This window comes from Saimiri boliviensis, chromosome 6 (genome assembly GCF_048565385.1).
Source record: "Saimiri boliviensis isolate mSaiBol1 chromosome 6, mSaiBol1.pri, whole genome shotgun sequence".
Taxonomy (NCBI): Eukaryota; Metazoa; Chordata; class Mammalia; order Primates; family Cebidae; genus Saimiri; species Saimiri boliviensis.
In genome coordinates, this window is record NC_133454.1 from 48,036,448 (window position 1) to 48,049,834 (window position 13,387).

The 13,387-nt window shown below is 46.8% G+C and overlaps 1 long non-coding RNA gene across 1 annotated transcript in view; it reads left to right on the plus strand.

Annotated features, from left to right (window-relative positions):
- LOC141584832 (uncharacterized) overlaps window positions 1-10,637 on the plus strand; it is a 54,446-nt gene extending 43,809 nt beyond the window's left edge. The window contains exon 4 of the long non-coding RNA XR_012518037.1: window positions 9,978-10,637. This is a non-coding gene — a long non-coding RNA (uncharacterized LOC141584832). The remainder of the gene's footprint in view (window positions 1-9,977) is intronic.
- The last annotated feature ends 2,750 nt before the right edge of the window (window positions 10,638-13,387 follow it).

The window sequence follows — 13,387 nt, forward strand, 5'->3', positions numbered from 1 at the left end:
CCTTTCTCTTATAGCTTCCGGGGGTGGGGTGGTGGGGGGGACTGCCATCCTGCTCCTCCATGGTACACCCACATTTCAATGTCATGAGTGTATTGAGATCTCAGAGGCAGCAATGAGTGCCCCTCAGGGTGGTGACCAGCACAGCCCTTGCTGTGGTCACAGCTATGGGCTTGGGTTTTAGATGTAAACATTTTCAGGTTCTATTCTCGTTCTTCCATTGGCTTGCTGTGCAGTTTGGATAAAGTTGATGTAGCACTCCGACCCTTAGTCTCCTCATTTGTTGAAGGTGGGGAGGATAACACCATTTCCCTGCCTTGGGTTGTTGTAAGGCTTAAATGAGATAATATAAGTGGAATGTAGTATACAAGAACTTAATAAGTGTTAGTTGATGATGATGGTAAAATCAAATATATTAATCTCTGATAGTGGGAAAGGAAAACAAAATCTGCTGAATTTTTCTCCTCTTGTAGGAAACAGATGGTTACCTCCAAAGCTAATTTCTGGAGCTTTGTTATCTGACCTATTGCTCTCAATTAACATTTTTTTCTGCCCTGGTGGGCCCTAGCACTCTAGGTGGGACACAGGGTCCCACATGGTCAGTATGATCTTACGCTCTCTCATGCTCAGTTTCACCTTTAATGTGACACACTTACCCCTGTTGATCTTCCTGATCTGCTGCTGGCCAGGAAAGATTCCTTGCACAGGTTGGCCAAGCTTTCCTTAGCATGGGGTCTTGCTGCCTTATCGCAAGAGGCAGCAAAATATAGGAAAATCTTCAAATTCTACACAAAAAAATAGGTGGATTCAAATCCCAGCTCTATCACCTCCTATCTAAATGGCTTTCTGCATACTTATATTTTTAGGCAAAATACTTAATTTCCTTGAGCCTCAGTTTTTCCTTCTGTAAAATAGAAATAATTAATGGTAATTTACTTAATAGAGTTTTAATACCTGGCATATAGTAGCAGCTATAGTCCATGTTAGGTTTTTTTTTTTTTTTTTTTTTTTTTTGGCTAAAATGAAGACACTCTTTGAAGAATTATACTGCTAAGTCATTAGGCTTTTCTTGTTCCCCTATCTGTAAAAAGTAGTTAATAACAATGGGTGGGATGTAAGGTGTGAAGTAAAGAAAAGCATGGATGCTCCCAGTTGGCTTTGGAAGAGGAAGGCTGTGGGAAGGTTTTGGAGTTGGGTTGGAGGTCCCCAGTCTCAGGTGTGCTCCTAGGGCTGATCCTAGGCCTGTTCTCTGTCCTAGTTTAGGGACTTGGTTACGCCTTGCTTTGCAAGATCCTGCCCTGCAGCCTTTAGCTCTGTTTTGCACCTGATCCCTGCTCAGACAGTTCCAAAGGGCTCAGACCATTCATGTAGCACCACGTCTTAATCGGGGCTTGGAAGTGAGCAGAAGGCCCTGGAGCTCCTGATGCCTGCCATTTTCAGGGTGGAAGTCAGAAGCCTGCTGGGAGCAAGTTTGGACGCTGGCTTATTACCTTTCCTGTTCTAACCACTCAGACAGTTAAATTAATTGAGTGCCTATCATGTGGAAAGTACTGCACCAGATGCTGTCAGGAGGGAATGCCTGTCTCCCTTGCTGAAAAGCTCATTGACCATCAGGAAGTTTGGACACACACCAGAGAAGCCAGAACACAGAATTGACATTATGTTACTGAGTGTATTTTTATGGACCAGTTCTCTACAGGAAGGGGAAGCTAAGCTGGGGCTGAGGCTGGAGGTGCTGATTGGAGTTGGATGAGCTTCAGTAAGAAAGCTTTTCCAAGGAAAATTAATGCACGTAGGGTTTGGAGCCACCCAGGGAAAGAGAATGCTGAAGAAGAGGGGACAGGGGTGTGGCAGAAGGGGCAGAGGCATTTGGAAAGATGTAGAAGCAGGACTTACACAACAGATGATGAGCCCATTGATGTAGCTGGAGCAGGTCATCTTTGAGGCAATAACAATGGTACGTCTGTGAATTTGTCTTGGGGAGGAGTGGCAGGCAGGGGTGGGGAGCTATGAGAGCAAGTTGAACTGAAGAACATTCACCTACATCTTCTGGCTGGGGAAGGTTTTACAGGGGCTTGAGATAAACTACGCAGGGGCTTGAGATAAACTACGCTTTACCCTGCATAGGTTCACGGAGTGTGTGTGTGTGTGTGTGTGTGTGTGTGTGTGTGTGTGTGTATGTATGTTTGGTTTGGTTGGGAGGGGTGGTGAATTACTGAGGACTCTGATTTCAAGCAGCAGCAGCAAAATTGAGATAGTTTAAAGCAAACTTCTAGGGCTAGAAGACTTTTGAAGTTGTTCTCATGGCAAACCCATTTTTGCTCAGATTGTATGTTTATCTGCGGATGGATTAGGGACGTAGGTGGAGATAATGGGTCAGATAGAGTCACCAGTCCTTCTGCTGCCCCAAAGCCACCCTCTAGGCTTCTCTCTCCCACTCCTGCCCGCTTCTCTCCATGTGCCTGCAGCACTCTCAAGCCCACCTTTCTTTGTACCTTTGAGCAGAGGGTGGGTGAATGGCAGGCCACCTTCAAGAGACGAATTTGGAGTGAATTAGAATATTCTTATCTCTAATTCCAAATATTGGGAGAAATAATCTGATTGTCCTGAATAGTCAAACGACCATCCTTCATCCAGTAACTTCTAACCAGGAAGGAAGACCATGTGATGCAATATAACTGCTGGGTTCCACCCTTGTGGGTGAGATGGGCCGACACCCTAAGAAAGTGTCTTGGCAAGTGGTTATAAGGAAAAGTGAAAGGAGTTAAGCTGCCACTGTGAAGTTTACCTGTGGTGGAGGCGAAAGGTGAGGGACAGAGCTGGGAAGCCTGGCTGTAAGTCCTCACTCTAAACAGCTGTGTCACCTTGACACATTTCCCCTTCTCTGAGCTTTTGTTAAGGTTGGATTAACTCCTAGCTTTGGATTCTTCCTAGTTTTGAAAGTGTATTTCTCCTGCCCACGTATGAGATGTTGAGGGCTGCTTTGGGGTGAGGGCAGTGGGAGTGGAGTGGATGTGAGAGAAACATCATAGGAATAATTGGTAGTTGTTGATGAAGGACTGCATGGGGTGTTAAAATAACTGGAGGTTTCAAAAGGCCTCAGGAACTTGAGGATGGAGACGTTCCTCAGGTTGATAATGAGTCCAGGGAAGAAAGCTCATTTGCAGAGAGAAAGACGGTGAGTCCACTTTTAGGTAGCGGGGCATCCAATTAGGGTAACGTAATGATAACAGAGAGGGTTGCTTATCATCAAGGCGTGGGTTCAGAGTCAGAGATGTGGATCTGAGAGTCATCTTCATGGCATGGCATTTGAAACCAAAGGAGATCCTGACGTTGACGAAAGGAAAAGGATAAAACAAGTCAAAGAGGCCTGGGAAGTAAAGAGTGAATCAGAGCCACAGGAGAGTTTTGTAGTCTCAGGGGGAAGGAGGCTTCAACAGGGTGGAGGCCCAGTTGTGTGGAATGCAGTGGGGATTCTGAAAAGCAGAACAGAAGCACACAGGAGGAGGGCACTGGTGACTTCTCAGAGAGCAGTGGGCAGGGAGGCCAGGGGTTCAGGAATGAGTAGCGGCTGAGCAGAAAAGGCAACAGGTGGGGCTTGTTAAAAAAACCATTATTGGCGGGGGCACAGTGGCTCACACCTGTAATCCCAGCACTTTGGGAGGCTGAGGTGGGTGGATAGTCCAAGGTCAGGAGTTCGAGACCAGCTTGGCCAGCTTGGCGAAACCGTCTCCACTAAAAATACAAAAAATTATCTGGGCATGGTGGCAGGTACCTGTAATCTCAGTTACTTGAGAGGCTGAGGTAGGAGACATGCTTGAACCCAGGAGGTGGAGGTTGCACTAAGTGGAGATCACGCCCCTGCACTCCAGCCTGGGCAACAGAATGAAACTCCATCTAAAAGAGAGAGAGAGAGAGAAAAAAAAAACAGACAAACAAACAAACAAACAGTAATTGGAGCCAGGTGTGGTGGCTCATGCCTGTAGTCCTAGCACTTTGGGAGGCCAGTGTAGGAAAACTGCTTGAGCCCAGGAGTTCAATCAGCCAGGGCAATATAGGGAAAACTAGTTTCTATAAGAAAAAAAATCCAGGCATGGTGGTGGTGCATGCCTGTGGTCCCAGCTCTGTGGGAGGCTGAGGCAGGAGGATTGCTTCAGCTTGAGGGAGTCAAGGCTGTAGTGAGCAATGTTTGTGCCACTGCACTCCAGCCTGGGCAACAGAGCCAAAAAAAAAAAAACAAATAACAATAATTGGGCAATGAAGGCAAGAGAAAAAAACCAGGGTAGTAGCTTGAGAGACCAGTAGAGTCAGTAGATTCACAAGATTTCTTTTCCCTTTCTCCCTCCTTTCTCTCTTTCCTTCTTTTTCTCTCTCTTCTTCCATCTCCTTCACTTTTCAGAATGGGAAAAATCTCAGTTGTGACTGTAAATGAGATCTCGGAAGCACAAGGTGTGCTGGTCCCCTCTGCCACTACCTCCTTGGTGGTCTCGATACTTGCTATGCTTTATGCCCCGTGAGGTTCCACCCTCATGAATGAGATTAGTGCCCAGAGAGCTCCTGAGGTCACAAGGAGAAAGCGTCTTCTAGGAAGTGGGCCCTCAGTGGACTCCAAATCTGCCATGCCTTGATTTTGGACTTCCCAGCCTCCGGAACTGTGAGAAATAAATATTAACTTTGTAATCTGCCCAGGTTATAGAATTTGATTATAGCAACCTAAGACAATGATCCAGTGGGGAACTTCAGTGAATGGTAGGCTGTTTAGGTGGCAGATTTTGTTCTATAGCTGTTGGCCTCAGATCACTAAGAAAGAGATTGAACAATGTCTGGGAGATTCAAAGCCTGTCCCAGCTATCAGGGCTTTATTCTCTTATTTCTTAGGCATCAACATCAAAGGGTCTTAATGAAGACAATGCACATGGCCACCTGTGAGAGTTTGGGCAATAGTGACCCACAGGAGCAGAGGGCAAGAGGAGCCCGGGCTATGTCCCCAGTCTATGGGGCAGGCAGTTCTGTGATCCTCACAGGCTTTCTGGGACCACATCCCCAGCTGCTGCCCCTCTCAAAAGCAAAGAGCCACCTGGAGCCCTGGACCTGCAGTGTTTCAGGGTGTACAAATCAAGGAATTAGGGAAATCGGGTGTTGGGGGGATCAGAGTCTTTAAGCTCATATTCTTAGAGTGACTAAAAATCACAGGTTACACCCATGGTCTGCCCCGTCATGACTTTTTCAGCTTCCCTTGTTGCCAAACTTCCCACAGGGTTCTGGGGCGCCTCACCGAGCCTGTAGTTTCCCAGAGAACTTGTTATTAATAGGCTACTTGTTAATCTTGTATCTTGTTTAACTCAATCTCGATGATCTGTCTCATGCAACGGTTTTAAAAATATAGGACCTCCTCTCACCTGAAATTCCCTTGTTCTAAAATGTCTCTGCCTTTAGTCTTCAGCCTCCTGCCTCCCACCCTGGTTGACAGAGCTGCCCCAGCTGCTGTTAATGTGCTTCTTTTTGTCAGGTGGAGATCCCAAGGCTCTCCTGTCCCAGAATGGACCTGGAGAGGCATTGAGGGGTTTAAGCTACCCTAATTGGACCTGCCCCTTGGACCGATCTGTCCTTCATGCCTCCTCAAGAATGGGCTCCTGATGCAGGCTGGAATGCATTCGCATGGGAGGCTGGGAGAAAAACAGCTGGCGGGCAGCAGCATCAGGCAGACATCTGCCCACGGCAAGGTGAACATTCCTGCCAGCCAAAGATGCTTGGACTTCTTTCTTGGCCTGTGTTCAAGCCAAGACTGGGCTCGTAGTTGGCAGGAGCCCTGTGGGTTTCCCTACTTAGAATGCACCAAGCCTTATCGTTTGTCCTCAGCTCTGCCATGCAAATGGTAAGAGGCTGGCGGCTTTTGAGGTGATCTGAGTCCCTGCGGGTGTGTGGACCCCTGCTAGAAGAGCCCGGGAACTTGGAGGTGGAAGTAGGTCTTCTTGGAGACTGCAAGCCTGAACCCAGCTTCCTGGGAACACCCACAACCAAGCAGGGGGAGGGCGGGGTTGGGAGAAGTGAGTGCCCTCTAGCACAGAGCACCTTCACATGTGGTCACAAACGCAGGGACTTTTCAAAAACAACAGTGCACCTGCCGGTCCTCATGTTTATCCACTCACAGGATTGATTTTCTAATGAAGTCCTCCTACTGCATGATTTAGGTTCATTTATATAAATTATACAGTGATTTATTTAATGACCTACTTGGAGCACTATAAATTCTACAGCATCCATGCAATTTATTATTTAAACCCCATATAAATCTTGCAAGATGAAGAGACAGAATTGTATGTAAAGATCATGGGGCTTGGTTCAAATTATCTTATGAAAGCTCACAGTGGGCTTTGTTTGGAATATGGAAAACAAACAGGTACATGAACACATCAGCAATTTTTTTTTTTTTTGGTAGAGGGGACCAGAAACCTTTGTTTCTATGCTCAAACAGGGCTATCCCACATGGGACTCACAGTTGTTTGGCCCTCAGACTGCAGGATGAGCATGTACAGGCTGCCCTGCTGTTGGAAGGGACCCTTGGGCTCTGTGTGACCAGGGACTGTACAATCTGTGCTCGGACATTTCAGAACTTTGAGATGTGAACCATGCTTCATGCTGCAGTGACAGAATAGGCCCTCAGGCTTGTGTCTAAGCCCCAGCATCTTTGCTTAAAAGATATTCTTTCTGATGTGAAGCCACCTGCCCCTTCATCTTCCCTAGTTGGTAAATTCCGTCTCCACATTTCCCTCCAGGCAGTAGCAGGGAATGGAAACCTGTGGTAATTGATAAGGAGGTCCTCCCTAAATGTAGGAAAAGCATGCTATGACCTAGAAGCACAACACGCAGGTTAACTGTGGATGTGGCAGGTACATCATTCATTTACGCACTCACACACCCATTCATTTATGCATTTCTGATTTCAGGTACTCTGTGTGTATATCAGAGGAAGCAGAAGCTGCTGTGTACAATGGTTAAAACAAACTTGAAGTCAGCCAGAAGTGGGATCAAACAGTCTTGGAATCAGACAGCGTCTGCAGCACATAGCTAGGTGGCTGCAGGAAAGTTTTTTTTTTAATGTCCTGGTGGTAAAATGAAGATAGTAACAGTCCCTACCATCAGAGGTCATTATAGAGAAATAAATGAGATGATGCATATAAAGAATTGATAACAGGGCTTGGCCTATAATAGATGCTCAAAAATGTTAGATTTTATTTGGCATGAATTCTGCCCTCACAAACTGTAAAATATAGATGAAGATGAAAAAATAGTATATAAACAATGATGGTATAAGGTAGAAAAGGTAACTACTATTGAAAAAGCCTATGCCTGTAATTTCAGCACTTTGGGAGGCCAAGACGGGAGGATCACTTGAGCCCAAGGAGTTTGAGACCAGCCTGGGCAACATAGAGAGAACCTGTCTCTAATAAAAAAAAATTAGCTGGGTGTGGTGGTGTGTGCCTGTTATTCTAGCTACTCAGGAGGCTCAGGTGGGAGGATTGCTTGAGCCCAGGGAGGTGAGCCATGGTTATACCACTGCATTCCTCTAAAAAACAAAAAGAAAGAAGAAGAAAAGAGGAAAACAAGGAACAGATATGGTGTTGAGCTAAGTGTTTCATTTTTTATTACTTGAATATTTTGGAACAAGTAAAACATACACACAGTACAAATTCAAAAGGCACAGAAGCGATACAGTAAAGAGTAAGTCTCCAGCTCACAGCTCTCAGCCAGACAGATCCCCTCCTTGGATGCAGCCTCTGTTAATAGTCTCTATGTGTCCTTCCAGAGAGCTTTTGCATAATGAACATATATGTATTTGAGTTCTTCCTTTTCACACAATCTCAGCACACCACCACTGTCCTGGGCACTTTTCTTTCAACACTTAGCAATGCATATTGGAGAGCACTCCAGCTATGGGCTCATATAGATCTGCCTCGTGCCATTCTATTGCACGGAGGGCATTGCTGAGTTAACCAGTTCCACACTGGCACGCTTTTAGGTTGCTTCTAATATTTTCCATCCCAAGACATACTGCAATTAATATTCTTTCTTGTTGAAGAGTTTCTAAAGCTTCCATAAGTAGATGTGGAATTCCTGGGCCAAGGAGTGTTTGTAAGTTTTCTAGCAGTTTCCAACGTGTCCGTCCAAGATTTCATACTACCTTCACTCCCACCAGCAGTGGGATGAGAATGTCTACTGCTCACACTCTTGCCAACAAAATGTGCTACCAAACTTTTGGCCTTCTTATTTTTAGGGGCCATTCATATTCTTTTTTATTTTTTGAAATGAAGTCTTGCTCTGTAGCCAAGGCTGGAGTGCAAGCCCAGGTGTGATCTCGGCTCACCACAACCTCCGCTTCCTGGGTTCAAGTGATTCTCCTGCCTCAGCCTCCAGAGTAGCTGGGATTATAGGCATGCACCACTGTACCCAGCTAGTTTTTTGGAATTTTAGTAGAGATGGGATTTCACCATGTTGGCCAGGCTGGTCTTGAACTCCTGAACTCAAGTGATCCACCTGCCTTGGCCTCCCAAAGTGCTAGGATTACAGGTATGAACCACCGCACCTGGTCACCATTCATATTCTTTTAAATGAAGTCTCTTCACTTTCTATGGAGGAGTCCCTATCACTTTCTCTCACTGATTGGAAGGAGTTTTTTATATATTGGGGAGACTAGCCCATTGCCAATTGCATGCCATTTGCACTACCTCTAGAGCTGTCTTTAGTCCCAGTCAAGGAGGGGTCTTTATCCTGGCCCCACTCTGGCCTCCCATGGATGTACAGTTCTCTAGAGGGCGTGGAACCATCGGAAGTGCTTCCTCTTCTCAACCACTCTAAGGATACACAGGACCCTGGAATTTCCAGCTCAAACAGCCCCAAGTCCATTATCAGGTTTCTTTCCCAGGTCCGTCCTCTGGAGGATGGATTATGCTGCTGGTGTACACATTCCTGGAACTGTTGTTGGTTTTATGTGTGTGCATGTGTGTGTATGCATGTACAGAGCATGGACATGCATGCTGCATTGCTCACAAGCATGTGTGTAGGGCTCCTTGAGATGGAGATAATGAGATGGAGAGAGGAGTGGGAGAAAAGGGGAGAGGCTGGGGCAGGCTCTTCCAACTACAATGCTGTGGTGTGGAACCCTAAGAAGTCAAGAATTCTAAAGTCCATCCTGGCCTTGCAGGTCATTTTGAAGGCCTGTTTTGTCAAAAAAAAAAAAGAATGACAAAACATATTTTATTTAATAGTTTATTAGCTTGATTTATAACTTCTAAATGTGACCTGTAACACGTGGACCTCCATTTGTAATCTTGCCTGGGGCCCTACAAATGTTAGGACAGGCCTGATCACCTCTCCTAGAGTCAGCAGAAACTATAGAGCATTCTGGCATTTATTTATTTATTTATTTATTGAGACAGAGTCTCACTCTGTTGCCCAGGCTGGAGTGCAGTGTGCGATCTCAGCTCATTGCAACCTCCACCTCCCAGGTTTAAAAGATTCTCCTGCTTTAGCCTCCCAAGTAGCTGGGATTACAGGTGTGCACTACCACACCCGGCTAAGTTTTGTATTTTTAGTAGAGACAGAGTTTCACTATGTTGGCCAGGCTGGGCTCGAACTCCTGACCTCAAGTGACCCCCCAACCTTGGCCTCCAGTGCTGGGATTACAAGCATGAGCCATCCCACCTGGCTAATCCTGACATTTATTTGCAGGTTACTTTGGCATGAAATCACAAACCTTCAACGCATCTGTATTTCAGAGCTTGAAGGAAGTACAAGAAAGTCATCCTCACTTTGGTCAGTTGATATCTTATCCCTATTTTATAAACAGGAGTACCTAGGACCCAGGAAGTATATTGACTTACCCAAAGGTCAGCCTGATTCTTCCCTTTTTCAGTTCCTGTGATACATTTGCCAAGGGTTCCTGTGAAAACTGCTTAAATATCCAGCATTTTGTTTTACAGTCAAATCACATTGTGATCAAGTCTCAAGCAAGAGAGAATAAACATGGCTTCAAATGCAGGATCAAACTGGATTTCACAGCAGACTGGAACTGTCTTCAGATGCAGCCTCCGTATGACTACATTTTATATAACAGAAGACCCTTCCTTTTGATTTTCTCCTGCGTGATCATCTGGAAGCACATGCACCAGAGAGTTGGAACGGCGCCATTAAAAATATTTATGTTGGTGTGGAGTTGTTTGCATCTTAGCCTGTGTGCTACACTAATAGCACAGTGGCAAACATGACATTTTCCCCAAGTAATCATAGAAACCAGCAGACATTTACAGGAAGTTGGCTGTTCATTGACATGGGAAGCACAGCCGCACAGAATGGGAGTTCTGGAATCATGGTAGCATGACTTTTTAACCCAATTTGTGCTTTTTCGTGGCAATGACCAGAGGCCCCACAGAGAGCCAGGCACTGACTTCAGGCCTGGGAAGCAGCCGCAGGTGAAAGGTACTCACAGTCTCAGTAGGTGAATTGAGAACACTGTACTGCTTCTGTCACTCTCCCCTCCCTCCTCCTTCCTTGTGCTGAAGGGAGTCTCCAGACCTGTGTGTGGTCCACAGATATGACCCTCCTCTTCAGCGAGATTAATCACCTGTCATAGCCCTAGACCAGGCCTGCTGCAGCCTCTGAAGGTCCCTACTGCCCAGAGGGGCAAGGGGGCAATGTCCATGGGGATGCTGGAGGCAGGGTGGGGGTGGGAGGAGACAGGTTTATGCCCAGGGACCCAGACATCTTGGCCTTTCCATGCCAGTCACTGTTTATGGCCTCCACTGCCATTTAGCATGGAAACAGTCTCTGCTAAGGTACTTCCCAGGAGGATGCTAAAGTTAGATTTCCCTCAGACACACTTTTAGTCTTTCTCGTTCCTAAGAGGAGAAACTGGGTCACACTGGAATCCAGTTAATTTTCAGCATGGTGTGGCAGAAACATTCAGAATCCAGAGCCAGACACCTGGACTGAGCCTGGCTCTCCTTCACCAGCTAATCAATTTCTCTGAGCCTCAGTTTCTTCCTCTGTTAACAGGGAATGCTAATGTCTATCATTTAAAAGGAGGTGACACTGGATGTGCTGACCGCGGTTTGCATTGCTCAGGAGCTACTGTTTTTAGAACTCTACAGTGCTAAAATAGTTTTAACTTTACAAAGCACCATCCCTTTGCTTCTCATGAAGTCTCAGAGCTATGCTGGAAGGGAAGAAGGGTGGGTATGACCCTCCTGTGGCAGAGAAGGAGGGTAAGGCACAGAGAGGCCTTTACAATTTAATGTGGCAAATATTCTTGATCATCTGTTGTGTTCAGAGCACCAGACCTTCCACACACAATTCCTGTCACTGAGAAGTATATAAGCTAATGAGCAAGGGTGACATGCGCAGTCAAATACAAGCTCCCAGAGGGGAGGAACTTTGGCAGGGGCAAAGGCACTGACCTGTCAATGTAGTCTACATTAAAGAAGCATGAGAGATGTGGCTTGGTTGGAGTTTGGAGTGTGTGATGCCCAAGATGAGGACAGTAGTTTGGGAGACCATATGCCCAGGTTGCCCAGAAAAAGTCCCACTTTGTGACTCTTGTGGATCAATGAACAGCTGTTAATGATTCCTGGTGTCCCTTTTTTACTTGCAGAATTGTTCCAGTTTGAAAGATACATCATGTGCTCACTCTGTCTATGGTGAGAGATGAGGTTATGAGGAAGACTTAGGAAAGGATTAAGGGAAAGAACCCAAAGAATCTGGACTTAAATGCTTGGGTGGGGTCTCACACTCCAGTGTCTACAACGGCCATGATGTGGGTGAACAGGTGAGGCTAGTGGGGTGGGCAGCTGCTGTGACCCACCTCCTACAAATCAGTTCCAGCTGATGGCTCCAGGGAGACATACCAGACCTTTGCCAGCCCTCCTGGTACTCGAGACAAGCCAGAAACCTGAATTTTAATATGCAATTCCTGATTTTAAAATTCCCCTTCAAAAATTTCACAAACACTGTGTAGGTCAAACAAAACCTCTCTGCATACTGTCTGGCCTGAGCCCACTGGTCTGTCCCTCCGCTGGGCAGTGCGAATGTGGGGGAGATTTCTGAGGAGGGGAATGGCCTGGCGAGAGCTAAATGTCCCCCTCACCCAGGTGTCGAGGTGGCGCCAGGAGGCATGAGGTTGGAGGGAGGAGGGCCAGTAGGTGCTCTTTGCCACAGTCCAGCTGGGTCACAGGGCAGATGTGAACAAGGGTGGGGCAGTGAGGATGCAGACTGACAAAAGATGCCAGGCACCTGGCAGAGGCCTGTGGGGCGAGCAGCTGGCCCCTACCTGGGCCTGGAAGGTGTTGTGGGAAGGGTGCAGTGAAGATGAGGTGGGAGGCCTCCAGTCGGTTTCTGGCTTTCATGCCGCGAAAGTCAGTCTCCGCAACAGGCCAGAGGGTCCTTGGTCCCCAGCCCATGAGGTTTTGCTCCCTCCTCGGGAGGTTCTGCCTGGAATTCAGCAGCATATTTGGTGAGAGAGGAGCACCTGGGAGCTCTGGTGATCCTAGCACTGGGGGCTAGCTCCTCTGGGCAGGGAAACCAGCTCCCTCTGAGTTGAGCTGGTTACTGAGCTGCTCAAAGGGTAAAACGTGGTTTCAGTCCCAGGGAGGTGCACTGCCTTCCCAGGTGGCCTCTGGTAATGCTTGAGGAGTCCATTATAAGCCTGGCTAACTTATCTGGGGGACATATGCCATCTGTGAGCCCTCACCAGCAGCATTTATGGTTCAGAAGATGTATATTTTTTCTTTTTTAGAGAACAGGTATTTCAGATAGTCGCAAACACAGCCATCTCCTCACTAAGCCGCTTCCTGTCACCACAGCAAAACTTGATGATTCTGAGTCAAGGGGTAATCCGGGCCATTGAAGTCAGAGTTGGACTTCTTATCCCAGGGGATGGACCAAGGGATGGGTCAGCAAAGCCAAAGCCAAACCAAGCCTGTAAGGGAGCAGTCACAGGGGACCCTTTTTCTACTCCCTGGCCCCATGTTCATGCGCTCATTGCACCTCCAGCATGCCTCACTCTTGTCCGTCAGCACATCTGCCTGCCTCCCTCAGCAGGCTATGAGCTCCTCATGGGAAAGGAGTGTATCCGCCTCCATTCTTTATTTCAGCACCAGCACAGTGACTACATCAGGGAAGGAGTGCAACAAACCTGTGTATTAGCAGCAGCAGGAAACACTGATTTTTATCAAATGCTGGTTGCCTGTCAAGCCCCTTACAGATGCTTTACCCAGTCTTGTTTTGCAACTATTCTGAGATGTAGGTACTATGTTGTGTGTCCATGTGAGGCTTAGCAAGGGTGGGTATTTTGTCCATGGTGACACAGTTAACAAATGTCGAAGTTGGTCTTTGAGCC